Here is a 27723-nt window from a genome sequence, read left to right as displayed (position 1 = left end):
CAATGCAGTCTTCTTATTGATAAAAAGTCATTTCATAGTCAATTAACAGAATAAAATTAAAACATAAGCGAAGTAAGTGTTGTATTCGCAATACATTTTTGGTGAAGTATGACCAAGCGGAATTTTTCTTCTAACGATTGCGCAGTACTTACAGCAATAATATATCAGCAAAATATTAAATAATAAGTAAATGTAAATTGATCAGTAATGTCGTACACGGTCTTAGCTAATAAATAAGATGTTCTATATGTCCTCCGAAATAATTCTAGAAATCGCTGAGTGTGGTATACCTAATTTATTCGCGATGTTAACGTTTGTTTCCCCATATTTCTAATCGCTGTATTATAAGTGACTTCTCTGCAATATTAAGCACTTTCCTTTCCTTTTGTTATATATTCACAACGACGCTTGCCTTGACTATTAAGGAGACATCCTTTTGTTGCATATTCACAACGACGCTTGCCTTGACTATTAAGGAAACAGCCTTTTGTTACATATTCACAACGACGCTTGCCTTGACTATTAAGGAGGTATCCTTTTGTTACATGTTCACAACGACGCTTGCGTTGACTATTAAGGAGACATTCTTTTGTTACATATTCACAGCGACGCTTGCCTTGACTATTAAGGAGGTATCCTTTTGTTACATGTTCACAACGACGCTTGCCTTGACTATTAAGGAGACATTCTTTTGTTACATATTCACAGCGACGCTTGCCTTGACTATTAAGGAGACAGGCTTATTTGAAATCCAAAATCTACTGAAAACAAGATTTTAAAAATAAATTTTACATTGTTGTCAGCAACACCAAAATACGTAATAAATAAAAAATTAACACTGGACGTTGTAGTCGACAAAATTTTCCAAAATGTAATAAAAATACACCGTTTTGTACGATATGTCGCAATAAGCGAAAGCGAATACGTACTAAGCGAATTTTTAAATACAGTGTTTATGAAGAACTTAGTCGAGACCGTCAGATGTCCCCATTATATCCAGTACGCCGTTAAAAGCAATGTCCCAATAAACGGTTTCGTCTGTATTTTCCCTGCATTATCAATAACTTTCTGCCGAAGCTGGAGCAACGTTTCAATACCAAACCTGAATTTTCAACTTCCATATCACCATGATCGATATTAATCTTTAGGTGCCTTTTCTGAATCAAGCACTACATTCTGTGTGGGTGGAATTTATTTCAGTATAATTTTCATTGAACAGAATTGAACTGAAAGGCAATGTTTTCTGTCCACCGTATCGTTGTTCATGGAACGCTTTGGGTGGGAGGAACAACAGAGGAAAGGTTGAAACATATCAGAAAAGACGAGGGAATGCTGTAATGTGGAATAAAAAAAAATTGAAAATAATGGTTCGCTCTTTTTCCAAGAGTTTGTCCCGAGATGTAGCAGGTTCAGCTTGACTGATGACCTTTCTCTATCTTCACTTTTTTTATTTGTTTTACGTCGCACCGACACAGGTAAGTCTTAGGGCGAAGTTGGGAAAGGAAAGGCCTACGAATGGGAAGCAATTGACCGTGGCCTAATTTAGCTGCCTGGTGTGAAAATAGAAAATCACGTAAAACCATCTTCATGGCTGCCGACAGTGAGGTTCCAACCCGCTGTCTCCCGGATGCGAACTCACAGCTGCGCGCCCCTAACCGCACAGCCAACTCGTCCGGTTTTCTCTACCTTTCTAAACCGGGAACATCATTAGGAACATCTTCTTAAATCCGTATGTAGCGATCGAATCACCGTTTCTTCGGACGTTCATAGCGCTGCATCGTCTCGGAGAGTGTCTTTGCCTTCGAAATCTTATTACTTCTTACAGAATAGGTAGACAACCTACAACGTACTTCTCACTTCTTTCTGTAACAATCGCGCTCCCATTCCTTTTCTGACGCTGTCGAGACTTCTGTGTGGTCCAGCAAGTGAAGCATCTTTTCATGTCTATTCTATTCAGAACTTGCTCGTGTTACCATGAAGTACTCGTAAGCCAGCATTCACAGCCATCGAACGTCACTAGTAGAAACAGGGATTTGTAAATCATTCGCTTGGGTGGACGGGTATTCCCATAACAGTCTGTTCTCTTGTCCCTTGAACTTTCAATATCGATAGCCTAGTTCTAATACCACGTATCTAACAATGTTCTTGCTATCCAGTATAATCCTTAAGACTGGTCACACCTCCCAGCCCCATGTTGATATACAGTAGCCTACATCAGAACAATTTTCGTTGCGTTCATTTTCCTGTGCCCACGTGAGCCTTAATTCCATGACAGTGTAGAAGTGCATTAATACGTCATGCAAATATACATTTCGCCAGGCTGAGTGGCTCAGAGAGTTGTGGCACAGGCCCTCTGATCCGAACTTGGCAGGTTCGATCCTGGCTCAGTCCAGTGGTGCTGAAATATGTCAGTCTGGTGCTGGTAGATTTACTGGCACGTAGAAATAGGGGACTAAATTCCGGTACCTCGGCGTCCCCAAAAACCGTAAAAATAGTTATTTTTCTCCTTTGAGTAAGTCAGTCTAATGGCTGGTTTTCCCCAACTTGCTCGATAGTGTGCAGTACTTTTTCCGTCTGCACAGCAACTGCATCGTGAGGGTGTTTCTGTGATATTTTACCTTCCTAAATTTCCATCAACACATTCCTATGTCAAAGCCTATGTCCCAACCAAAATTGTTGCCTGTTCCTAACCTGACTCAATATCTGGAAACTGTTAAATACCTAAGTGTTGGTCTTCCTCCCCAACCTACTTATCCGTTGCAGCCGACGCCTGCACCACATCTCAAAGGCTTCTAGCTTCTTAATATCAATCTTGGTTAACGTCCAGGTCTCAGCACAATACAGAGCAACACATAACACTTCATTGTTCTTTAACGTACGGTGAGGGACATTGCTTTCTGACATACGAGGGACTGTTCGTTTGTACAAGCAAAATATCACAAGATGTTAAAAACAAAGCACTCCATATTATTCAAAATTTCTCCGTGACTCAGGCGGCAACACGTCGATCTCCCAGAGTTGGCTTCCATAGTTCAAATCCCGGCCACTCCATGTGAGATTTATGCTGGACCAAGTGGAGGCGGGACAGGATTTTACAGTCATCTATAATTCCATCAACACTCTCCAATATAATGTCATCTGCCAGTCATTAATCATTGCTCCACAGCAGTGAGACAGGTTCGGAAGAATTGTTTTCCTCGCCACTACATGCGAGCTTCATTTATTGGAATTCTGTCCCGGTTGGAACTGAAAACTTGCTGTGGATTTTCATTATATTTGCTCCACGACGAAATAAAGGAAACCAAGGAGAAATGTGTCTTTTTGTCTTCTTTCTTCCTTAATCCGTTTAATCTCTGGGGTTGGTTTTTCCCTCGGTCTCAGCGAGAGATACTGAATTTACCGCCTCAACACCAGTGTCCTGTAGCTTGAGACTTTGGGTCGGGGGATACGTCCAGGCGGCCCCACCTGCTATGCAGAACAGTGGTCTTGTGGGGGATGGGAACATCGGAAGGGGGAGAGGGAAGAAAGTGGCCGTGGCATTAGGTTCGGTATCATCCCAGCATTTTCCTGGAGGAGAAGTGGGAAATCGCGGAAAACCACTTCCAGGATGACTGAGGTGGGAATCGAACCCACCTCTACTCAGCTGACCTCCTGAGGCTCAGTGGACTCAATTCTAGCCCTCGTACCACTTTTCAAATTTCGTAGCAGATCCGAAAATCGAATCCGGGACTCCGCGGGTGTAATCTAATCACGCTAACAACTACACCACAGAGGCGGACAACTTGTAAGGTGTAAAATCTTTAAGTACATCAAAATAAGTATTTAGGTGCCCGTCATGAAACCCGCCACCAAACTCAAACAAGGAGATTTGAACTACTTTTGGATTTTCCTTGTAAAAATGGACATTTACTGTAAAATACCAAGTCTACTTATACCTCAGATGCGGAATTTTGTTCGCTGGTTGGGTTTCCCGGCAGTTTTTGCTACTTGTGATAAGCCTGCAATATATATATATATATAGCCATATTAAGAATATGAGATTGATACAGAACACGTGAAAACAAGGCCGCACCTTTCACCTTTCACAAAATACTTGACAAAAATAATAAAAAAATACTCACTAACTAATTTTCTTCTTAGTACTTAAAAATGTCATATTTGGGCCTTTTATTTCATTTACGTTCCATGCCAGAAACTGCTGTACCGTGTCGGTGTACCAGTAGCAGAGTTATAAATTTGGTATTTTTGACAATGAAATCCCTTTCTGTAGTTTCAATATCTACATTCAAATGCTTCCTGAATACTTTTTGACTATAGATCTCTTTCAAAGCAAGTCGCCTTGTAATTTGCCAACTTCAAAAGCCGCCCTGTGTAATTTACTTGTTCTCTTTGTGGGAATGTCTCCCGCACACGATCAAAGATTACGAGCGGACATAAAGAGGAATTAATCAGTCCACCATACGCAGTTACGAACTTATTTTTTAAATTCATTCCGTAGGATGTCAGACCACGTCCACTCAATTGCTGGCCGATTCTATATAAAAAGCGAAGCGGAGAGAATTTAACACACACCGCAGTTGCGTCACTCAAACAGCTGAATGTCTACCGCCGCATGTCGACACTGGCCTGGCGGTCGAGTGCCAACACTCCATGGCTCGCAGCCAGGGGATTCACCGCACCTGCCAACCGCCGAATAACATGGCATATTCATGTCACAGAAGAGCCCATAGTTGAGGTAGATCTTGGAGTTGTGCGTTCACAGAGATGCACGCAAAACTTTTTTTATATCCCATCATAGTGTGTCTCTTCTTCATCGAGGTTTTACTACATCTACCCCATCTTACTTTTCTTTGCGTTTCCATTACTTTTCCAGTGTTCACAACAGAGATACAAGGACTAAAACATCGAACCTGCCCGCCATACCTCGCCATCGAACTGCTATTTACAACAACGCATTTTCTGTGTCTGTCTCACGAGAATGGAACCGTTTACCAGACGACGTCAGAGGAATACGTGTCAACTGTGCAGTCTAGACTTTCACTGATCCTGTTATTACATTTATTTTTTTTTCTTCGTTATGCCCGTTTACGGATTGCGTTGGAACTTGTTAGATTGACGATGGTTTTCCTTTCTTCTTCTCTTCTTCCCTCCTTCTCTTTCTCGTCATGAACTCGCTATGCTCTTTCTTGCGTTCTTCCGTCCTTTGTTTCCCTGTAGTTCATTTATCATTTTCCGCGAACGTGTGCATTGCAACCAGAGTTCCAAAAGCCTTGCGATCCCTGATGGCATCTTCTGTGATGTTCATTTCTTCCAAGTCCTGCTTTGTTTCCTCTAACTAGCTGATTTTGACCTTCTTTGAATTAATTATACCAATGAGTATTTTGCATATGTAGTGCCGTCCATTCTACAGATTAGACCATAGAATTTCAATCGTCTCCTACGTACGGTATTATTATTATTATTATTATTATTATTATTATTATTATTATTATTATTATCGTTATTAAGTTTACAGTCATGTAACTATATATGTCACACTGGGGTGGATATTGACTTTAGTTATAGCATATCGATGGCCTACTTATATTAACATGTATCAGACTATGCTCTTCTTACCCATTACTTTCCTTAAGACTGGTCACGCCTCCAAACCACCGTACCGCACTCATTTGCGCACTCCTACAGTATAATGTATTTAAGGTTCATTTCACTGTACACGTCACCACCGGAAAATGAACACAACGAAAATTGTTCTGATGGACTGCATATCCATATGTGACTGGGAGGGGTGACCAGTCTTGTGGAAAATAATTGATAGGAAGAGTATTGTCAGATATGTGGTATTATAACTAGGACATAGATATTTTGACTGTGTTAGAGTAACTTGCTTTATTTATTAAAATATTAATTAAGATGGATTTAACCATGATTCAAATCTATGTATATCTTCTCCTTCTTAATCTGTTTTCCCTCCTGGGATGGTTTCTCCCTCGGACTCTGCAAGGGATCCCATCTCTACCGCCTCAAGGACAGTGTCCTGGAGCGTGAGATATTGGATCGGGGATACAACTAGTGAGGATGACCAGTACCTCACCCGGGCGGCCTCATCTCCTAAACTGAACAGGGGCCTTGGCGGGGGAAGGAGAGATGGAAGGGATAGACAATGGCGAGGGAAGGAAGTGACGGTGGCATTAAGTTAGGTAGCATCCCGGCATTTGCCTGGAGGAGAAATGGCGAATTACGGAAAACCACTTCCAGGATGGCTGAGATGGGAATCGAAACCACCTCTACACAGTTGACCTCCCGAGGCTGAGTATACCCCGTTCGAGCCCTCGTACCACTTTTAAAATTTCGTGGCAAAGTCGAGAATCGAATCCGGGCCTCCGGAGGTGGCAACTAATCACTCTAACCAATACACCACAGAGGCGGACATATATAATCCCTAATTCTCTCTGTCACTCACAGCGACATTGAGCAAAAGAGAAGGTTTCAGCAGCTCAAATTGGTACCAGTTATAGAATGATATGTCTTCTTTACATGAAAAAATACAATGAACCTCTCACGACGACGACTTTTGTAGCTTTAAAATAAAAATACGTTTCTGTCAGCAAATTACTTGTCACATATTTGCCACGATGACGTTAGGTACACAGCTATAGCTATCGAACTGTATACATTCTGGCTCCTGTTGCCTTACGCAGATATATTCGAGACACCAATTATGGGTTACAAGAACAATGCAATGTTGACCACCCTACTTGAACTCTTCTTCTTCTGCTTATTTATCTGTTTAACCTCCAGGGTCAGTTTTTCCTTCGGACTCACCGAGGGATCCCACCTCTACAGCCGCGAGGGCAGTGTCCTGGAGCTTCACACTCTGGGTCGGGGGATACAAGTGGGGAGGATGACCAGTACCTCGCCCAGGCGGCCTCATCTGCTATGCTGAACAGGGGCCTTGTGGAGGTATGGGAAGATTGAAAGGGATAGACCAGGAAGGGGGAAGGAAGCGGCCGTGGTTTTAAGTTAGGTACAATCCAGGCATTTGCCTGGAGGAGAAATGGGAAACCACGGAGAACCACTTCGTGGGTGGCTGAAGGGGGAATCGAGCCCACCTCTACTCCCGAGGCTGAGTGGACTCCGTTCCAGCCCTCGTACCACTTTTCGAATTTCGTGGCAGAGTCGGGAACCGAACCCGGAACTCCGGAGGTGGCATCTATTCACACTAACCACTACACCACAGAGGTGGACACTTGAACTCTTCAGTGAAAAATACTATCCTTCAGTGAAATGGATAGAAACATTCTTTCCATTCTCGGGATTATCTCTCTCGACAAGCACGAAATAGAGCAGCCCACCTGGAGGCCAAGGTCATTATCGCGTCAAGTCTGTGTGATCTGACACCGTGCATGTGCGGTTCGAGGCCCGTTTGTTTGAAATGTTTTTACCATCAGAATGTTGGCTGGCAGAATAGGGGAGGTGGTGTTGTGGAATTTCTAATAACTAGAATGCATGCCAAAGGCCTAAATTAAATTCAAAACCTCTTCACACTGCTCATATGGTGTGAGGGCCTATGGCGCTATTGATGATGATTCGTTTTGGACAGTTGTATGTAGCTACCTCAAGAGTACGCAGATCTATAGACATCGAGGTTCGAGTCCGAGCTACAACTGAACTCGATATGGTTTGTGAGGAAATACTACATTCCATTCGAATGCCGTATACAAGCTGGAAAGTATAACTTTAATTCATAAGTCGTATTAATAGGCCATTTAGAATTTCCAATTACATTATAGATTGTGATATCGACTGCCAAAGACAGGTTTACATACTAGTCTACATTAATTTGTTTAGTGTAAGGGAGGGACTAATGGCCTTAACTGAGCCAATAAGTACATTTATATACCTATCTATCTACGACCTTGTAGGGAGCTTATTCTATAGGTAGATATAAGAATACGCTGTAGTAGGGTAATAATAATAATAATAATAATAATAATAATAATAATAATAATAATAATAATAATAATAATGTCCGCCTCAGTGAAGTAGTGGTAAGTGTGATTACCTGCCACCGCCGGAGGCCCGGGTTCGATACCCGGCACTGCCACGAAATTTTAAAATTTATACAAGGCCTGGAACGGGCTCCACTCAGCCTTGGGAGGTCAACTGAGTAGAAGTGGGTTCGATTCCCCCCTCAGCTATCCTCGAAGTTGTTTTCCGAGGTTTCCCACTTCTCCTCCAGGCAAATGCCAGGATGGTACCTAACTTAAGGCCACGGCCGCTTCCTTCCCTCTTCCTTGTCTATCCCTTCCAATATTCTCATTCCCCGACCTGGACGATGTACTGGTAATTCTCCCCAGTTGTATTCCCCGACCCAAAGTTTCACGCTCGAGAACATCGCCCTTTGAGGCGGTAGAGGTGAGATTCCTCATTGAGTCCGAGGGAAAAAACCAACCCTGGGGGGTAAACAGATTAGGAAAGATAAAACGAATAATAAGAATAGCAATAATAATAATAATAATAATAATAATAATAATAATAATAAATGCATGTGGCATCCGAAGAGCCCTGGTGTAGGTCTTTCCTCTGACACACTCTTAATGGCAGTGAGCTGAAGGCGCAATTTTAGTCACATACCACGCCTCCTGCCATTCCTAAATCTCTGACAGTACCGGGAATCGAACTCTTACCACTCGAAGGGACTGACACACATTGCGATTTAACATAGTCAAATAATCTTATCCAAGGACTTGTTCGAACGGAAAAAATATGTGTCCAGTCCAAAAAGTCAGGTTGTGCGGCATACCGAACTACCGGATCGTTGTAGAATCGTTTACCACTCAGGTGTTTATTCAACGGTCCGAAGAGATGGAAATCACTGGCTATCAGGTGAAGGATGTGGGTAGGATGGTCTAGTACCTCCCACTGGAAGTGCTGTATCAGTTTACGTTTGCTGTTGACTGCGTGTGGCCTGACATTGTCGTGCAGAAACCCTTCGCCTGTTGAGAGAAGTCCAGCTCGGTTTGCACGGAACTGCTACCCGCAACGCTCCATTGTGTCACAAGCAGCATTCACTATCGCTCCCCTGGTGAGGAAATAATCTGAGAAACAAACATATGGAAGAATAGGTGGACATTTAAAAAAGTACCTTCTGAAGTACGGGAGATAATAATTTAAGAGGAAAGCATTTTCCATGAATAGAGTAAACTTTGAACTGATGAGTTCACGTCCTTGGTTGAATGGTAGGGTAGAAGCTTTTATTTCGGAGAGTCCTGAGTTCAATACGTGGATGGGTGGGGGATTTTAATCTTGTCTGGTCGATTCCTCCTGTTCGAGAACTTATTGATTTTGTTAGACACAATACGTACAACAGAACACAACCATGCGAGGGAAAGAGCGGAGAGCTGAACGCCCCAGTCCAGTGACAGCTGATGATGGTTTCAGAGCGGTAGACGTAAGTCAAAGTTAAGAAGTTGTTATTCTACTGGAATGAATGAAGCCACCATCTAGCGTCGAGGATAGGAAATGCGTCGAAAACTGTCGCACTCCTCTGGGGTAATGATTAATAAATGAAAGATGAAATGAAACGATACTGGACAATATTGCTGTAGTGAAATATGACAGGGAAACACGGAGTACCCGGAGAAGCACCTGACCCGCCTCCGCTTTGTCCAACACAAATCTCACATGGATTGACCGGGATTTGAACCAGAGAAGACGGCGGTGAGAGGCCAGCGCTACAGCCTGAGCCACGGCGGCTTCTAAACATGTAATATGTATGTCAACAACCTGCTGAAGTACCTCATGCCTTGCTCTTTTAATGTTGAATGCAGTTCTTAGCAGACAAAGTACGGATCCCAATACTTCGAAAAGCGTAAAATTAAGCACTTTCCCCAATTGTGCCGAAAGTTAAAGCGCTAAAGGGACTGGAAAGGTTTTAAATTGTGAGTCTTTGATAGCTCCAGAAAACTTTTAAAAAGTTCGAAAATATAGTTCCGGAAAATCAGCCTAAAATCGCTTGTTCCTTTAATGGATTTATTTTTAATTCAAATCCTAGCCAAATTAACTTATTTACATAATTCCTTCTTAAATGTGTTCCTTGGTTCAATACGCGATGCAGTTATCAAGGCTTATGTGCAACTCTGCATTTGCTCACATTAGCGCTCGTAGCGGTAGAAGAAAGGCAAACTGCCAATCTAATCGACCGGATAACGATGAGTAAGGAGAGGGTAATCATTTTTAGGAATAAATAAAGAATATATTCTCATACTTGATTATATTTTATTTACCAAAATTATTAGCTCATATCCCCAGGATGTTTTCAACATTGAGTTGCTTTCCTGAAGGGCCAGAACTATGGATTGTTACTTGGATCTCAGGGCTGGTTCGAGGCCCATTCAGCATACGTGATTACAATTGAGGAGATATCTTACGGTCAGATGGCGACTGCTGTCTAGAAGGATAAGAATAACTGCCGAGAGGTTACGTCGTGCCTACCACACGTCACCTCATAATCTGCAGGCCTTGGGGCTGAGCAACGGTCTCTTGGTAGGCCATGGCCCTTCGGGGATTGGTTTTGGTACTATCAGCTTTAAGGGGCTGCCTGGCCGAGGCGGTAAAGGCGTGCTCTGTTCGCCCGGAAGGACGTGGGTTCGAATCCCCGTCAGGATGTCGTAAAATATAAGAAACGAGATTTCCACTTCCGGAGGTGCACATGGCCCTGAGGTTTACTCAACCTACACCCAAAATGAGTACCAGGTTAATTTCTGGGGGCAAAGGCGGCCGGGCGTAAAGCTAACCACTCTACGCCATCAATTGCCGTGGTTACGAATAGTGGAAGCCTTTACCCTCCACCCTTCCAAGGGCCTTCATGGCCTGTACGGAAATGACTTTGCCTTTGCCTTTGCCTTTTACTATCAGCTTTACCCTTCATACACAAGTTTACAATATTAAAAACAAAACCATCCTACCGTATTAACAGGCTGCTATGAATGACAAGGTAATACGTGTGATGGAGACGTTACAAAGATATAACAGAGAAATTACATACTTTCGAAAGTTCATGTCAGTAATGACATTATGCGCTTCACGAGCCTAATGGAACTCCTTCGGTAGGTGGAAACGCTCCCATGTGTCGGCGAAATGTCCAGGTATGGTGCAGCACGCAATTACTTCTGTCTCTTGAAGACTGTATTTTGACTTGTGATAGGGGATTGTACCGCCCCGTGGTGTAGGGCTAGAGTGTCTGCCTCTTACCTGGAGGACACGGGTTCGATTCCCGGTCAGGCCAAGGATTTTTACCTCGATCTGAGGGCTGGGTCGTGGTCCACTCAGCCTACGTGATTAGAATTAAGGAGCTATCTGACGGTGATATAGCTGCCCCGGTCTAGAAAGCCAAGAATAACGGCCGAGAGGATTCGTCGTGCTGACCACACGACACCTCGTAATCTGAAAATCTTCGGGCTGAGCAGCGGTCACTTGTAGGCCAAGGCCCTCCAGGGCTATAGTGTCAAGGGATTGGATATAGGGGATTGTTGGTTCGTAGATCTCTTGTTTCTCCTCTTGTTTACCTCTTCTGATTGGCCTTTGTGGTGCTCGAAGCCTACAGTTGGGTCTATAACAAAGCATTTATGGCTGCGTTCTCTGAAAGCTATCATGTCGATACGACGAGAACTGCCGTTCATGGCCAATTCGTGAACTTTTTTCCTCAAAAAAACACAGCAACTATAGTAGATAGATAATGACTTTATGATCGCGAAGTTAGGGTTCAGGACCTTCTCTTACACATAACCACTAGAAGAGTATACATTTACAATATTGCAAACACACATGAAACAAGTAATAATAATAATAATAATAATAATAATAATAATAATAATAATAATAATAATAATAATAATAATAATAATAATGAAATGAAATGGCGTATGGCTTTTAGTGCCGGGATATCCCAGGACGGGTTCGGCTCGCCAGGTGCAGGTCTTTCTATTTGACGCCCTTAGGCGACCTGCACGTCGTGATGAGGATGAAATGATGATGAAGACAACACATACACCCAGCCCCCGTGCCATTGGAATTAACCAATTAAGGTTAAAATCCCCGACCCGGCCGGGAATCGAACCCGGGACCCTCTGAACCGAAGACCAGTACTCTGACCGTTCAGTCAACGAGTCGGACATAATAATAATGATAATAATAATAATAATAATAATAATAATAATAATAATAATAATAATAATAATAGAATCCTTAATTTTAAAATACTCAAAATAGAGTACAATTAAATAACGTAACTACAGTAAGCCAACATTCCATCAACAATTATCCAGCAAGTCAGCGGGATCTACTCAGCAAATGCTCGCGGCAAGCCACTCTAAACTTGGGATGAGAGGGATTGTCTCTAATGTTCGCAGGTAGCGAATTACATGACCTGGACACGGAGATTATGAAGGAGCGATTGTAAACAGCAGTACGGTTTACAGGTATGGCAAGAGTGTCTTGTTTTGGATTGCTCTAAGATTTGTTGAGCAATGAAGTGAGTTAAAGCCGATTTACTTCCTTCTAACGAAAAGAGGACGGGGCATTGCTGCTCGAAAACATTGGGGCGGGGATGGGGGCGCAAGAAACTGATATTACTGATATTTTGGAATGATTAATTCATACTAAGTATATACCGATGTACTGCTGTACTTCTTCTACCGCTTTTCCAACATTTGTGGGGTCGCGGGTGCAGGCTGTGTCACACATATATGGATTTGATCATGTTTTACGGTCGGATGCCCTTCCCGACGCCAACCTTATATGAAGGGATGTTTGTATGGTGGCTGGTAATGTTCACGGCTTTCTTAACAGTTTTTTTTTTTATCGAAACGGCTTCTCCAACCTATTTAGTTTGGTTAACCGGTATTTTACTGTGGTAGTGAATACATCTCTCCCCACATGATCACAGTAAGGAAGAGAATGCGGCCGTAAAACAGGGTCAATTCCACATTTGCGACATATTTTGCATATGCGACCCAACGAAAGTAGATAGGGGGGGGGGTAATGTGGTAGAAGAATGACAGTCTTTGGATTCATATAGCTGTAACTCCTCCCTCACTAGATAGCAGCCTGAGTGCACGTGGTCAGGGTAACGATATCTTCAGCTGTCTTCTGTGGCGGAATCCAGAGACTCCCTTATCAAGCAGCTCCTAGTAGGGCTTCACGAAGCTGAGTTAGCCCCGTTTCAGCACTTAATCAACAGTTACAGTACTCTAAGTGGATGGGAATGAAACCCAAAGGCCAGGATTATGACATTTCTAACCATAGACCTGCACTAATTTGAGGTAAAACAGTACAATGTTTGGTATCCTTATTCTTAAATCTCCGTCTCCAAATGGAAGTTGACCGAGCTCGATAGCTGCAGTCGCTTAAGTGCGGCCAGTATCCAGTATTCGGGCGATAGTAGGTTCGAACCCCACTGTCGGCAGCCCTGAAGATGGTTTTCCGTGGTTTCCCATTTTCACACCAGGCAAATGCTGGGGCTGTACCTTAATTAAGGCCACGGTCGCTTCCTTCCAACTCCTAGCCTTTTCCTGTCCCATCGTCGCCATAAGACCTATCTGTGTCGGGGCGACGTAAAGCAACTAGCAAAAAAAAAAAAAAAAAAAAAAAATTGAAGTTGGCAACGATGACAATGCAGCATGGAAAGCTTCTTCTGTTGTACATGTCTGGCACCTTCAAACGTCCTTTTGTTATGAATTTCTCCCTATCCAATCGGACCTTTCCGCTTTTATCTTTTCTTCAATAATTAGGAGTATTTAATGATAGAGCGCATTCCTCATAACATGTCCTTTGTTTTTTTTTTCATCCGATGAAGGACTTTGTGATTTTAAATCTTCAATATCCATGGTATGCCAAAGAGACGACGATACAGATACATTACAAAGGCATCGATACGTTTTTTAATGCTTAGATCCAGCGTCCATCTTTCACATCCATGTAGGAGAATAGACAATATGTAGCAACGGATCATATGGATTCGTAGCTGCAGACTGAGATCTGACCTTACAAATAATTTCTTCATATTAGTGAGTTATTTCCTGGCCTGCTTAATTTTATATTTCATCCCTCGTTTGGAATCTCATTGATCGTTCAGTATGGTGCCCAGGTATTTCAAAGAGGGCACTTTATCAACTAGTTTACCCAAAATGTAGTATAAAACTTAATAATTGCAGATGAGAATACATATTCCACACGCTCCCTTAGCTCCTTAAATGGAAATTATCATTACAGGGGAAAGAAACGCTTTCTTACCTGGTCACATTTTAAACGACTGGGAGCCATTCTATCCAGTGGATACTGATTACAACACCAAACGCAGGTAGTATTTTACCTGCTGAAATATTTTGATCAAAACGTTCAATTTCCTTCACAAAGTATCATTAATAAAACACGCAGAATAGCAAATCAAAGTATCACGTACTCGCTCGTAAAATATTGTACAATCACGAGAGCATTTTAACAGTTTAATTATTCCTTTTGAATGCAGGGCAAGTATAGATATGTATTTTATTTGTTACCGGTGACGTGCTTTATGAGTGCATACAGGTGGGTTTACATTTTGTTTTAATAATGTTACCTGCGTAATGGAGTGTATTACAGATGACTTTATTAACAGCGGTTTTATTAAAAATGTAAGGTTCTTACAAGGAAACCATAATTTAATTTCATCGATTGCATATGTTAAAAACATTTACACTGTTTAAGTCATTAATATTTTCATTTTAATATTATTATCCTATCATATCACAACCACAATACGCCACTGGCTACTTCTTGTAACCATATCTCCAAGTTTCATCATTGTTTAGAATAGCTCCTCATGTGAAATTTTACATCTCGTGGGGATTTTTAACATGGATACCAAAAATCACTTCCTGAGTGCATCCGACCGACTTGTTTGATGGGAGAATGAGCATAATTCTTGAATGTTAGAAAATATATATGGTACATCTCTCTTCTATGGCAGAAAGTAAGGAGGTGTTTCGGAGTACATAAGGAAGATGACAAATAACATTGGGTCTAATTCCCCTTCAGTAAAATCAACTACTAATAAATCTTTTAATGAATGAAACTCAAATCGATAACGTTTTAATTTACTTGCATCTAACGAATCGTTTTCGAGAGACAACTGTGTGGAATTTGGAGCCGACAAGTGTAGCATTCAGTGCTCCGAAAGATGTAACCTGACTCAGGGCCTATGAAACCACCACGAATTAAATAATTTAGCTAGGTTATGATGATGTGAGGTCTTTTTTTATATATGTCACAAGAGTCATGGCCATCGAACAATACTTCACATCATAGCCCGCACGATCTCATGGACCATTTCTACTGTAACGCCCCTCTTTGATAATATGTCTCTCAGTCATGGCCATCCATCAGTATATCACATCACAGCCTACAAGATCATAATGACCACTTCTACTCTAAGGCCCCTCTTTGATAATATGTCTCTCAGTCATGGCCATCCATCAGTACATCACATCACAGCCTACAAGATCACAATGACCACTTCTACTCTAAGGCCCCTCTTTGATAATATGTCTCTCAGTCATGGCCATCCATCAGTACATCACATCACAGCCTACAAGATCACAATGACCACTTCTACTCTAAGGCCCCTCTTTGATAATATGTCTCTCAGTCATGGCCATCCATCAGTACATCACATCACAGCCTACAAGATCACAATGACCACTTCTACTCTAAGGCCCCTCTTTGATAATATGTCTCTCAGTCATGGCCATCCATCAGTACATCACATCACAGCCTACAAGATCACAATGACCAATTCTACTCTAAGGCCCCTCTTTGATAATACAGTATGTCTCTCAGTCATGGCCATCCATCAGTATATCACATCACAGCCTACAAGATCACAATGACCACTTCTACTCTAAGGCCCCTGTTTGATAATATGTCTCTCAGTCATGGCCATCCCTCAATACTTCATAATCACAAGCTACACGGTTGCTAGGTAACATCGCGTCACACAAGATTTGTCGGTAATTTCATGACGCAGATTTTCGGGAGACCGTTAGCCATGAGACACATCTATGTCAGTATAATTCAGTTCACTACCGTTTCTACACTACAGGTTGTGTCTGATGATCATCGGTCAGTCTTTAGTGACATAACATACACGATATATTGGATGTGTACAAGATCGTTTCGTATAGCAACCTGCGGGGAGACTGTTGATCAGTTCGCCTCATGTTGCGGAGCGTACTCTGGGCCGGAACAACAAACAACGTCACAGCAGTTGCTCGATGTGAGGCTAAATTCATCGCAACACGATGTGCGTTCTCCTTCAAATTTGATAAACTGAAAGTAACAGACAGCACAGCAAAAGTTCAGTAAGACTAACAATCCTTCAGCGCACGCACCTGGGCGCGATTGCACTGACATTTATTTCTCTCTCGCTCACTTCTCGCGATGATCGTGATCGTGCGGTTGACAGGGCTTCCATCTGTTCATCAAAAGAACTAGTCCTAGTGTGGCGGTACTACTTTAGAATTTACGAATCTCGTACGGTAACTAAGCCATTGGTCAGGATACGTTAGGGTAGGGTAGTGACAAAACAATTGGTCTGAATACGTTAGTGTAGGTTAGTGACAAAGCCATAGATCTGGTTGACGCAAAGGAGGTCTGGGGACGTAAGCCCCCAGGTTGGAAGCCGTGAAGCGTCCCTAGGCCTCTAGTATCCCGCTTGACACCTCCATTGGCCTGGATACGTTAGGGTAGGTTAGTGACAATGTTAGGCATTTCTTGTGCGCGGGTATGTAACGAAATACAGTTTACTTCATTGCTAGGAGTGAGCTCATATCCCATTGTGTCTCACCCGATGGAAATGCTGGTACGTAGTTAAGCGATGGACAATGACACGTGATAAATTGCATTAGGTTATAAAAGAAAAATTACTTCTGGGGCACGGCGGGTGGATTCTTCGCTGTCGCAGTGAACACATCTCTCCTCTACAAGGTATTCCACTTTAGATTTCTAACATATTACATCCTTACCATGCTATAAGAGTAATGTAAGTTTTACTGAATTTCTTTTCTTTTTTTTTTTTTTTTTTTTTTTTTGCTAGGGGCTTTACGTCGCACCGACACAGATAGGTCTTATGGCGACGATGGGATGGGAAAGGCCTAGGAGTTGGAAGGAAGCGGCCGTGGCCTTAATTAAGGTACAGCCCCAGCATTTGCCTGGTGTGAAAATGGGAAACCACGGAAAACCAACTTCAGGGCTGCCGATAGTGGGATTCGAACCTACTATCTCCCGGATGCAAGCTCACAGCCGCGCGCCTCTACGCACACGGCCAACTCGCCCGGTACTGAATTTCTACGGACAATTGTACTGCATCTTGGCTTACTATCCTCCTAATCATTCTTATCATCACGCCAGTCAACTCCCTGTTTTTATTACGTACAGGGAGGACACTCCCTGTGTATTTGGAACTAATATGGCTAAACTTCAGTTTACTTCCAATATTAAGTTATTCCACCCGAGCACTTAGATTGAAATGAACGAGACCAACCAGTTGGCATCCATACGAAGAAATTTGAGTTATACAACCGGACCATACTCCACTGTCAATAAAAATAATGTATACTATCAGTTTGAGTTATAGAGTTAGTTTGAGTTATAGAGTTAGCATTCATGAATGGATCAAATGTCATTATTTCAAAATATCTTAAATTACTCCCTTGAAAATTGGGTACCTGTCCTGTCACGTCCTAATTTTATTTCTGAGATCCCTGGAAATCAATCCAGGGATACTCGGTTCAAGAGTCATGTGGATACAACACTTAGCTCATTACACGACCAGCTATGCTAGCTCTATACTCGAGAGACAAGTTCGTTGGAATCCGTCGTCGGCTATCCACGAAATACTTTTCCGTGGTTTCCTCATTTCAATTCCTGGGAAATGCCGGAATGTTATCTTTCTCAAGACCAGGGTCGCTTCGTTCCCACTCGTAGACCGAACGATCTATACCTACTGAACACCCACAGACATCGCCCTCTCACAGTGGCACATGCAGTTCAACCCCATGGGAAAAGCCGTTACAGAAATGACAAACTGAACGTGTTCTAAGATAGGTATACATAAATCTTCACCGGTGAAGACACGTAAGTAAATTATCTTGAATACTGCACAACATTATTTCTACTGAAGTTGTCAAACGCTAAGATATTAATGGTTGAATTACCGGGTCTGGTAAGTCATCCTGCGCAACTTTCAAACCTCAGAGGATTTAGATACTATCTACTTGGGAAGTCGTTAACTTTTACATTTGTCTGCTTTGGAACATGATGACCGGAAATCTTCTGTTCCCGTGTTGGGGCTGTTGAAGCGAACTACTTCAGTTCAAGGTGAAATGTTTAAGGAGTGGTTGGATAGCGAATATGCAAACAAAAATGAGGTAATCTGGGCCACTAGTAAATTTTAACCGACTGACCACTGGAAATCGTATCATTGGCTACATCTATTGGCGAATCTCTGTCGGTATTGCAGGTACTAGCCGTCTTCCTGAGAGTCTGTTCTGTTCGGCGCTGGAAGTGATTCATTCTTGAAATTGCCTCTGTGTGCTCTTTGTTGTAATTGTTATCTCCAGAAATTTCGCTTGATAAAATTTATCATATGCTTCGAAATTTTTAATCTCTTTCTTTGCTTCAACTCTTTAGTCCACTGAGAGAGAGGGATACGCGGATTGGGTCACAGAGATGTGTGCCCCAAGAGCTCTTAACTTGGGACCTTGGGTTGAAGACCACGAGGCACTTATCTGAGTACTGACATTGCTATCACTCACTTGTGACAGCCTCCTCACTTTCAACTATCCTATCCGATGTATGTTGCTCTTATCATACCCCTACATTATTAGGGTTCCGATACCTAGGGAGTCTTTAGTTTTCACGGCCTTCGTGGCCCTCGCCTTCCTTTTGCCGATACATTCATTTCTTGAAGTGTCGGACCGCTTCCACTTTTCCCTATGATTAGTGTTAATAGAGGATGGTTGCCAAGTTGTACTTACTGTAAAAACAATAATAAACACCACCACCTTCACTATAAAAGCTGTGACATTACATTCGGGAGATAGTGGGTTCGAACCCCACTGCCGGTAGCTCTGAAGATGGTTTTACGCGGTTTCTCATTTTCGGACCAGGAAAATTCCATCGTCGTTTCCTTCCCAGTCCTTATTCTTTCGCATCCAATGGTACTCAAAAACTTGCCTGTGTCGGTGCGACGTAATATAAATAGCAAATTTAAAATAATATGTATTTACTTCAGCATTTCGGCTGAATGATCTAGATGCTGGTCTTCCTTTCAGAAGACGCCGGGCCCAATTTAAAGCGTATAATTAATTCCTATGTCTCACAATGCTGTGTACGCGTTCCACTGAATGCACTTGTCTTCATGTACACAGCACACTACTAACCAATAGTGATTACCTGTCTCCAGATAGGCTTGGCGTCAAGAAGGGCATTCGGCCGTAAAAGTGAACTAATAGCGTCATGTATCGACTCTGTCAATCGGTAACAGGACACGGAGAGGAGTAAGAGTGTTTTGTATAGTTAATTATATTCTGGACATAAATACTTTTCTATCACCTAAACCGACAAGGCCTCTATTCGCTACGCACTAGCAAAGTAGACACAACCCTCGCCGTGACTTCAGCAGTTCCGAACACCATTCTAATCGACGGGCATTAATGCGTGTACTGGGCGTGACTTATATATGTTTGTACCGGAGTTTTTACTACTGGTTTAACGTCGCACTGAAGCATCGAAGTTTTTCGGTGACACAAGAACTGGAAATGACTGGGATTGGAAAGTTAGTTGGCGTGGCCCTAGTTTAGATACATCTTCCTGGTGTGGAATTGGGAAAACCATCTTCATGGCTGCCAACGATGGGAATAGAACCAACATCTCCAGATTGCAATCTCACAGCTACGCGACGCTAATCGAAGATAAATGGCACTATGCCCATTAAAAAGAGTTTTCACATCGTCCTTTTGTATTTTTCCCTGTCCATTCGGGAGTGCAAAGCCCTATCTCATTTCTTTTCTTTTCTTAATCTATTTACCATCCATGATTAGTTTTCCTTGGGACTGAGCGAGGGATTCGACCTCTACCACCTCAAGGGCAATATCTTGCAGCGTGAGACATTGGATTTACCGATACAACTGTGGAGGAGAACCAAAACCCTACTAGGCGGCCTCACCTGCTATGCTGAACAGGTATTTTGTGGGGGATGCGGGAAGAATTGAAGGTATAGACAAGGAATGGGGAATAAAGCGGCCATGGCATTAAGTAAGGTACCATTCCAGCATTTGCCTGGAGGATAAGTGGAAAACCACGGAAAACAAACCACTTTAAGATGGCTGATGTGCGAATCAAACCACCTCTACTTAGTTGACCTCCCGAGGATGAGTGAACCCCGTTCCAGCCTTCGTAACACTTTTCAAATTGCATGGTGGAACCGGGAATTGAACCCGGGATCCCAGCGATGACAGCTAATTACAGTAACCACTGCGCCACAGAGGCGGATGCCCTATCTCTTAAAACATAATTTCAACTAATTTAGCCGGTAGGAAACGGCACCCCGTTCTATCATGTTAGCACTACTGTAAACCCTTGACAACAACATTCCATCCGGTTTACAGAAGCCTAGGACACTCAACTGTTGTGACGCACTTTCCAGTTAAAAATTGCGAACATTATTGTGTTCATTTTGTACAATGTGTCAAAATGTACAACATATGTATAATCAAATGTCAATGATTTGAATGTTTCGTTTATGCGCAGCTGAAGTATTTTTTCCAAAGCTTTGAAATAATAATACTTATTACCACACTTTCAGAACAATATTACGAATCGTGTGCCCCTTCCGTTAACTTCGTAATGATCTTGCCCTATGGTTTCTTTAACTGTCCTATTTTACGATATCTTTCATTGTAAACAAAAGTTTCGTATCTGTTTTCAGTAATACAACATATCAATAATTCATTCTATATAATAACAGAAAGAATGGTAACACATTTCCTTGCTTTTTTTTTTACTAATTTATTTCAGTCCAAGGAATGTTTAAAAAATTGAGTACAATATAATTAACTCAATTTTATTTCATTTTGTAATGAATTTACTTTGCCGTATCACGAAGTAGTGCTTATGTAGATTGGCTTTCTACATTTCATATTATAGATGAAAGGCATCAAGCCCAGCTTATTTTCAACACAAATAATAAATATATCAATTTGAGTATTTGGTGTTAAGAGGGCAATTAATATTAGTACTTGATGTAAAGCAAGTTTATAAATCTTTTCATAAAAGTAATGCAAAGTAAAATAAAGAGAACTAATTCCTTCTCGCTGTCCTGTATAGTTGAATGCTCGTATTTGTGACCAAGTAACTCTGATGCACAGAAATCTTAATGCTTTAAAGTCACTGTTTTCGTTTTGCTCAAATTTTCATTCTAGCATCCCGATTTAAAAGACGAATTTACGTTAGAATGTTAGATCACCATATTTTTAGTTTCACAAGAAAAATCTTTGCTGAAAAAGATACATTAAACTTCATTATCCACTCTATTGTTACTCTCGTTCATCATGACTGTACAACTATCGGCAGATGGCGCTGAGGTCGAATACCTATCCTAAGAATTGCACAGGGGTTTCAGCCTGCCTCACGTTACGACAAGCGCTGGAGGACAATGTGCTACAGGTAAACTGATTCGTATATCGTCGTTGCATCTCGAAATGCCATTATATGACAATGTTGAGGGGCGAAATACTGACCCGCAGCACGTGTCAATTAAATTGCTTCCTCCCTCGCTCTGAGCGAGGGATCCCAACTCTACTTCTTCAAGGTCAGTAACCTGCAGCGTGAGACATTGGGTCTTGGACATACAACCGGGGAGGAGGAGCAGTATCTCGCCCAGGTTGCCTCACATGCTATGCTGAACAGGGGCCTTGTGGAGGGTCGGGAAGATAGGAAGGTATGGGCAAGAGAAAGGGAAGGAAGCGTCCGTTGCCTTAAGTTAGGTAGCATTGCGGCCTATGTCTGTAGAAGGAATGGCTGAGGATGGCTGGGGTGGGAATGGAACACCATCTACTCAGTTGATCTCTCGAGGCTGAGTGTAGCCCGTTCCGTTCCTCGCTCCACTCTTCGAATTTCGTGGCAGAGTAGTGAATTGAACCCGGGCCCCACACAGGCTGATTTGTTTGCTGTCACCGAAACATTCTAACATCCACTGTTTCTTTTTCACTTCATGAACCACAGCGCTAATATAGCAGGCGGTGTTTAAAGAGTAAATTTCATTTGTTCCTGGTCGACCTCTCACCTATTATTGACTGCATTTGTGCCGGAAGTTCGCCATTTTTCTGCCGGACGCTACTGGCGTGATTGATGAGCATGACGACGTTACGTCCGTCCGGAGACATGAGGGGTAGGGGAGGGTAGAACTGCTGGCTCAGTGACAAGCCCGTACCTGAACGTGACCATAAATTAGCTCCTACATGGAGCGGAACGTACTCTGCTGACAATGATCACAATTAATGCTGTCCTAAAGGGCTACAGTACCTGTGAGAGGGAAAATATTATTGTTTGAGAACCGAGAGGAAAGAAATGTCGAGCTGGAGGTCTAAACTCCGAGCTGTTAGCTTGCATTTGGGAGATAGTAGGTTCAAACCCCACTGTCGGAAGCCCTGAAGATCTTTTCCTATGGTTTCTGATTTTCACACCAAGCTGTACCTCAATTAAGACCACGGCCGCTTCCTTCCCTCACCTAGCCCTTTCCTATTCCACAGTTCTAGCTCATCAGGCAAGCAACTCATTCTTAAAAACATCCTACGAATATCAGATACGAATTTTATGTAAAAGCCCTTATAACTACATTCGGTGTTGACATTTTTCAAGAAATCAAAACCCTGAGGGTAATCAACCAAGGAACACAATACAAAAACAATTATGCAAGTAAGTATTTTTGGCTAGGACTTGAATAAAAAGGAAAACATGTAATAAAACAATCGATTTTAGGCTGTTTTCCTACGATGCATTTAGGGCGGAAGTGATTTTCGAAATTTGTTTTGTAATAGTTCGATAGAACATCCAAGATTCACAATTTGAAGCATTTCCGGGTCCGGCTCCTTTAGCCTTCAACTTTCGGCACAATTGAGGAAATTGCTTCATTTTACCTTTTCCTAGTAGGCTAATGGGACCCCTACTTTGCCTGATATGAAATGTTTTCAACATTAAGACGCAACACTCAATACAAAGGGTTGGTGCCAGGAAGGGCATCCAGCCGCAAAACTGGGCCCAATCCGTCTCATGTGCCATCCCGAGAAATTGAGGAAAGAGGCTAGAAATATTCCTTTCCACAGACTAAATCTATACAGTATATGGACTGTAATGGTAGTGGCCTGGAGTCACCTATCATTCATTAAAAATTTAGTGTTAATTAAACATATAGGATATATTTATACATAAACACTGCACCTGGGAGAGGTTTGATTCACTTCTACAATATTAATCATCATCATCATTTCCTCCGTTTCCAGCTGATACCGGCTGGGGGCAAAGAGGGTTCCTCTCTACTTGTCCTGTCTCTCCACTATTTCTCATCCAACCCCGTGTTCCAGTCCAGGTATCGTTGGCCTATGTTCTTATTCCCAGAGACCATCCATCCTAGTCTTGGTCTTCCTCGTCCCCTCTTCCCTGTCATCGGTTCTTTCTGTGCTTGTCTTGGCATTCCTTCTTTATGCATCCACTTGACATGTCCAAACAATCTCAGTCTGTCCTGTTCAGATTTTCACTTAGATGTTCCACATTTAGGTCTGTTCGTGCGTCGTCATTTCTCACTCTATCCCTCCTTATCTCCTATCCATGCTCTTGCATGTACTCTATCGGCATTTCTCCAAGTCATTGTCCAGGTTTGTGCTGCATATGCCATTATCAAGTAACATTCCTTGTAATTTAGTTCTTTAGCCTTCATTGGTATATTTCCATACCTGGTAGAAGAAGGCAATCCCCAATCGTATCCTCGTACTAATTTACATACCCAGTCTTCCATTTTCTACCAGTTCACTTCCCAAGTATTTGTAGTGTTCTACTATATTCAGTTCCGTGTCTCCATTTTGATATCTCCTACAGTATTATCTCTCGCAAAATCACTGTATCTTCAAGCCGGTAATACGTCTAATGAAGAGCCTCACAATGTGGCAGGTATTCAAGCGTGAAAAACAATATAAGTGGTTGCATATTGATTGAGTATGGCTAATGATCTGTGCTATCGACACATTCTCCACATTTCCTGGACTGGACAATGAGTACGTCCGCGCTGGAAGAACTTTTTTTGTTAGGGGCTTTACGTCGCACCGACACAGATAGGTCTTATGGCGACGATGGGATAGGAAAGGCCTAGGAGTTGGAAGGAAGCGGCCGTGGCCTTAATTAAGGTACAGCCCCAGCATTTGCCTGGTGTGAAAATGGGAAACCACGGAAAAACATCTTCAGGGCTGCCGATAGTGGGATTCGAACCTACTATCTCCCGGATGCACTGGAAGAACTAGGCATCCAGATGAGACTTAGAGAACAGATCATGCAGAATTACCTCAGGTACATCGACAGAATAGGCACATTGAAGAAGCTTGTAGTGGACGGAAGGCGCGAGATAGGTGGACCAGTTTCAGCCCCTGATCGGGATATCTCTCCACTAAACACGCTGTTTAGTTCAGTTCCTTATCAAATCTCCGAAGCCGGATCACTTATGGTACCTTTATGGGTAGTAATTGGCCGAGCCCCTAATATTTATGCAAATCTCGTAACAGGATTGCTTACTGGAGTTGAATATACTTGTTACCCACTTCAATACGTTCCCATTCTAACCTATCCATGGCTAAACATCCAAGCTCTACAGAAATCATGAACAAAGTTGTAACGGATACAAATATCACAGCTAGGAAGCGTCGGTTAGCGGTTTGATTTCTGAAAAGTTTCACATGAAGTGGTAAACTTAAGCTCAAAACTGATGGTTAATTCAATCACACCATTATCCATTTATGCCTCCGAATTCGCGGGCTCTGCTCTTTGTAAAGAAGGGCTTGTTCATCTCTGAATGAACCAGTTCCTTGCAACGTTAGTAAATCAATCAATGTCATCCTCCCTAGACTTTGCTTCGGACATGCCCTGTCGAACGAACTGGAGCAAACTCGGGCATTTTAGATTACACGCTCCAGTCACGCGTGATGGTGGTTGCGTATGCAGCAACGCACAAGTTGCTCCATTTTAGTTACCCGTCTCCAGTTCGAAAATGCACGCCTTTAGTATCTCGTTAGTGTAGCAATAAAATCTTACGAATTTGCCCATTTTTACATTCCTCACTGTACGGGATTGGGAAGACTGAAAGTAACAGACGAGGTTGACGGTGCAATCAGGTTGGAGCAATGTCAGGAGGATGCTTGGAATGAGGACATGGAAGTGAATGGAGAAGGGTAAGTTACCTAGAAGAAGAATTTGTTCAAAACTAAAGAATAACCGAAGTAGATGGAGACAAAGACGGCGACGGTTACCTTCAGTTTTAAGGAATATAGAAATTAAATAACAGACGAAGTTTTAAATAAAGGATTGTGAAACAGCACTGTTAATTCACAGAGACTTGCAGAATGAACGGCGAAAAGCGTAAGAGTCAGAAATAGAGATGTGTATGTCACTATGTATGAATAATAATAATAATAATAATAATAATAATAATGATAATAATAATAATAATAATAATAATAATAATAATAATAATAATAATAATAATAATAATTCCACGTCCTACTAAGTACTTGTACGGATTTTAGAGACAACGAAGTGCCGCAATTTTGTCGCACAGGAATTGCTTTATATACCGCTGAGTCTGCCGACACGAGTATGGCTTATTTTAGCACCTTCAAATACTACCGCCCAACATGGAATGGAACTGTTCAGTTTGAACCCAAAAGGCCTGCGCTATACGATCTGAGCTACTCAGGCTTGTAAGTACGTGTGTAATAATAACGTATTTTTATACCAGTCGTTGCAGTCTTCAGGGCTACCGAATATGAAACGCGCTCCCAAATACTAGCCGTTCAGCAACGATGTTGAGTGGGCTGCCTATCTTACGTTGCGGTCTACCGTTAGGTACGGGAAGAATTACCGTAGACCAAACTGGTTTTTACAGTTACCGCTGGAATGGCACTCGGCCACTTTCACGAATATCGATACTAAGACTATATCAGATTGGTTCGTGATTCATAAAAGCTAAGCTAGAGATAAGTACTACAAGTCATAAAAGACAAACACTAAGACAGAAAGGGAACCTTTCTAATTATGTTGAATAAGTGGGTTTCTTTCGAGGTTAAATATTAGTTCTATGTATATAGTCTTTTACCGTCTCCTTTCATGTTTGTATTTTTGTCCCTTCCGTATTCCTTCATTTATCCGGCTTCTCACATCGAAATTGACAGTCTCTCAATATGGCTCCTGAATTAACGTTGAAGCTGAAACGAACTCGTGATGTACTGAGGGATGCAGAAGAATTCGGATTGGTGACGACGTAGCCCATTTATTTGAAGACGGGAATGCATAAAGAAGTGGAGAATGCCATTGTCTGCTTTTTCTTCATGTATCTCATATCTTGTTCTTCTTGTTTTAATGTTGATCGTTTATCCTATTATGAGTTTTATACCGGTATATGACTTGACAACGTAACTCAAGGTGACATGGGTGTTCTTGTGAATTATAATTATTGTCCAACAATGCTGATGGTTCGATATTACTATAATGTTTTTAAAACAACAGTCCATATATATTTAATATTCAAAGCTAGCTTTCGGAATTTAAATTTCATCATCAGTGATTAAAAATTCAAAAATACCGAAGGCATTTTAAAAATCCAATTAACTGTGTTATTAATCGTTAAAATGTACGCCAATTTAATTGCACCTATAATGTTTTTTTAAACAACGTTCTATATTGCAACACAATATTTGATATTCAAAGCCGGCTTTCGGAATTTAAATTCCATCATCAGTGATTGAAAATACCTTTAAAATATCCTAATTATTTCAAAACATCCGCACGCGTGTGTCGTTAATCGTTAAAAGTTATAATTTTGGCCAGCAATTTTTAAACTCTATCATCAGTGATTAAAATTAAATGTATACTATCCAAGGTATTTTAATAATCCATGTAGGTGTGTCGTAACTAGTTAAAAGTTCACATTGTGCAATCGACCTGGCAACCATTTTAACTTTCACCTATGTGGATTGTTTAAATGCCTTGGATATTTTAAATTTCATTTTAATCACTGATACAGATTTAAATTCTGAAAACTGGTTTTGAATATTACATGTTTTGTACCGATACGGACTGTTGGTTTAAAAACATTATACTTCTGCTCTTGTGAAGTAGTCATGTGTTATTTTATTCTCAATAGATGTGGATTCCCATACCTACACTGTCTCATACATTTCACCAACCGCAGGTATCGTCATTACTAACGCTGATCCGCAAGAATCACTGTTTCCATTTTTAGCGTGTTAGGGTAGTGTTAAGGTGGTAGCGTGAAGTTCCTACTTGATTTGAAGGTTTGCTGGTATGAACTTACAGAGTTATCTCCACTACAAAAAATGTAATATATAAATAAATATACTGTCT

The sequence above is a fragment of the Anabrus simplex genome, chromosome 6, assembly GCF_040414725.1.
Source record: "Anabrus simplex isolate iqAnaSimp1 chromosome 6, ASM4041472v1, whole genome shotgun sequence".
Lineage (NCBI taxonomy): Eukaryota > Metazoa > Arthropoda > Insecta > Orthoptera > Tettigoniidae > Anabrus > Anabrus simplex.
The sequence above is the reverse complement of the archived record's forward strand: the minus strand, read 5'-3'. Positions refer to the sequence as shown.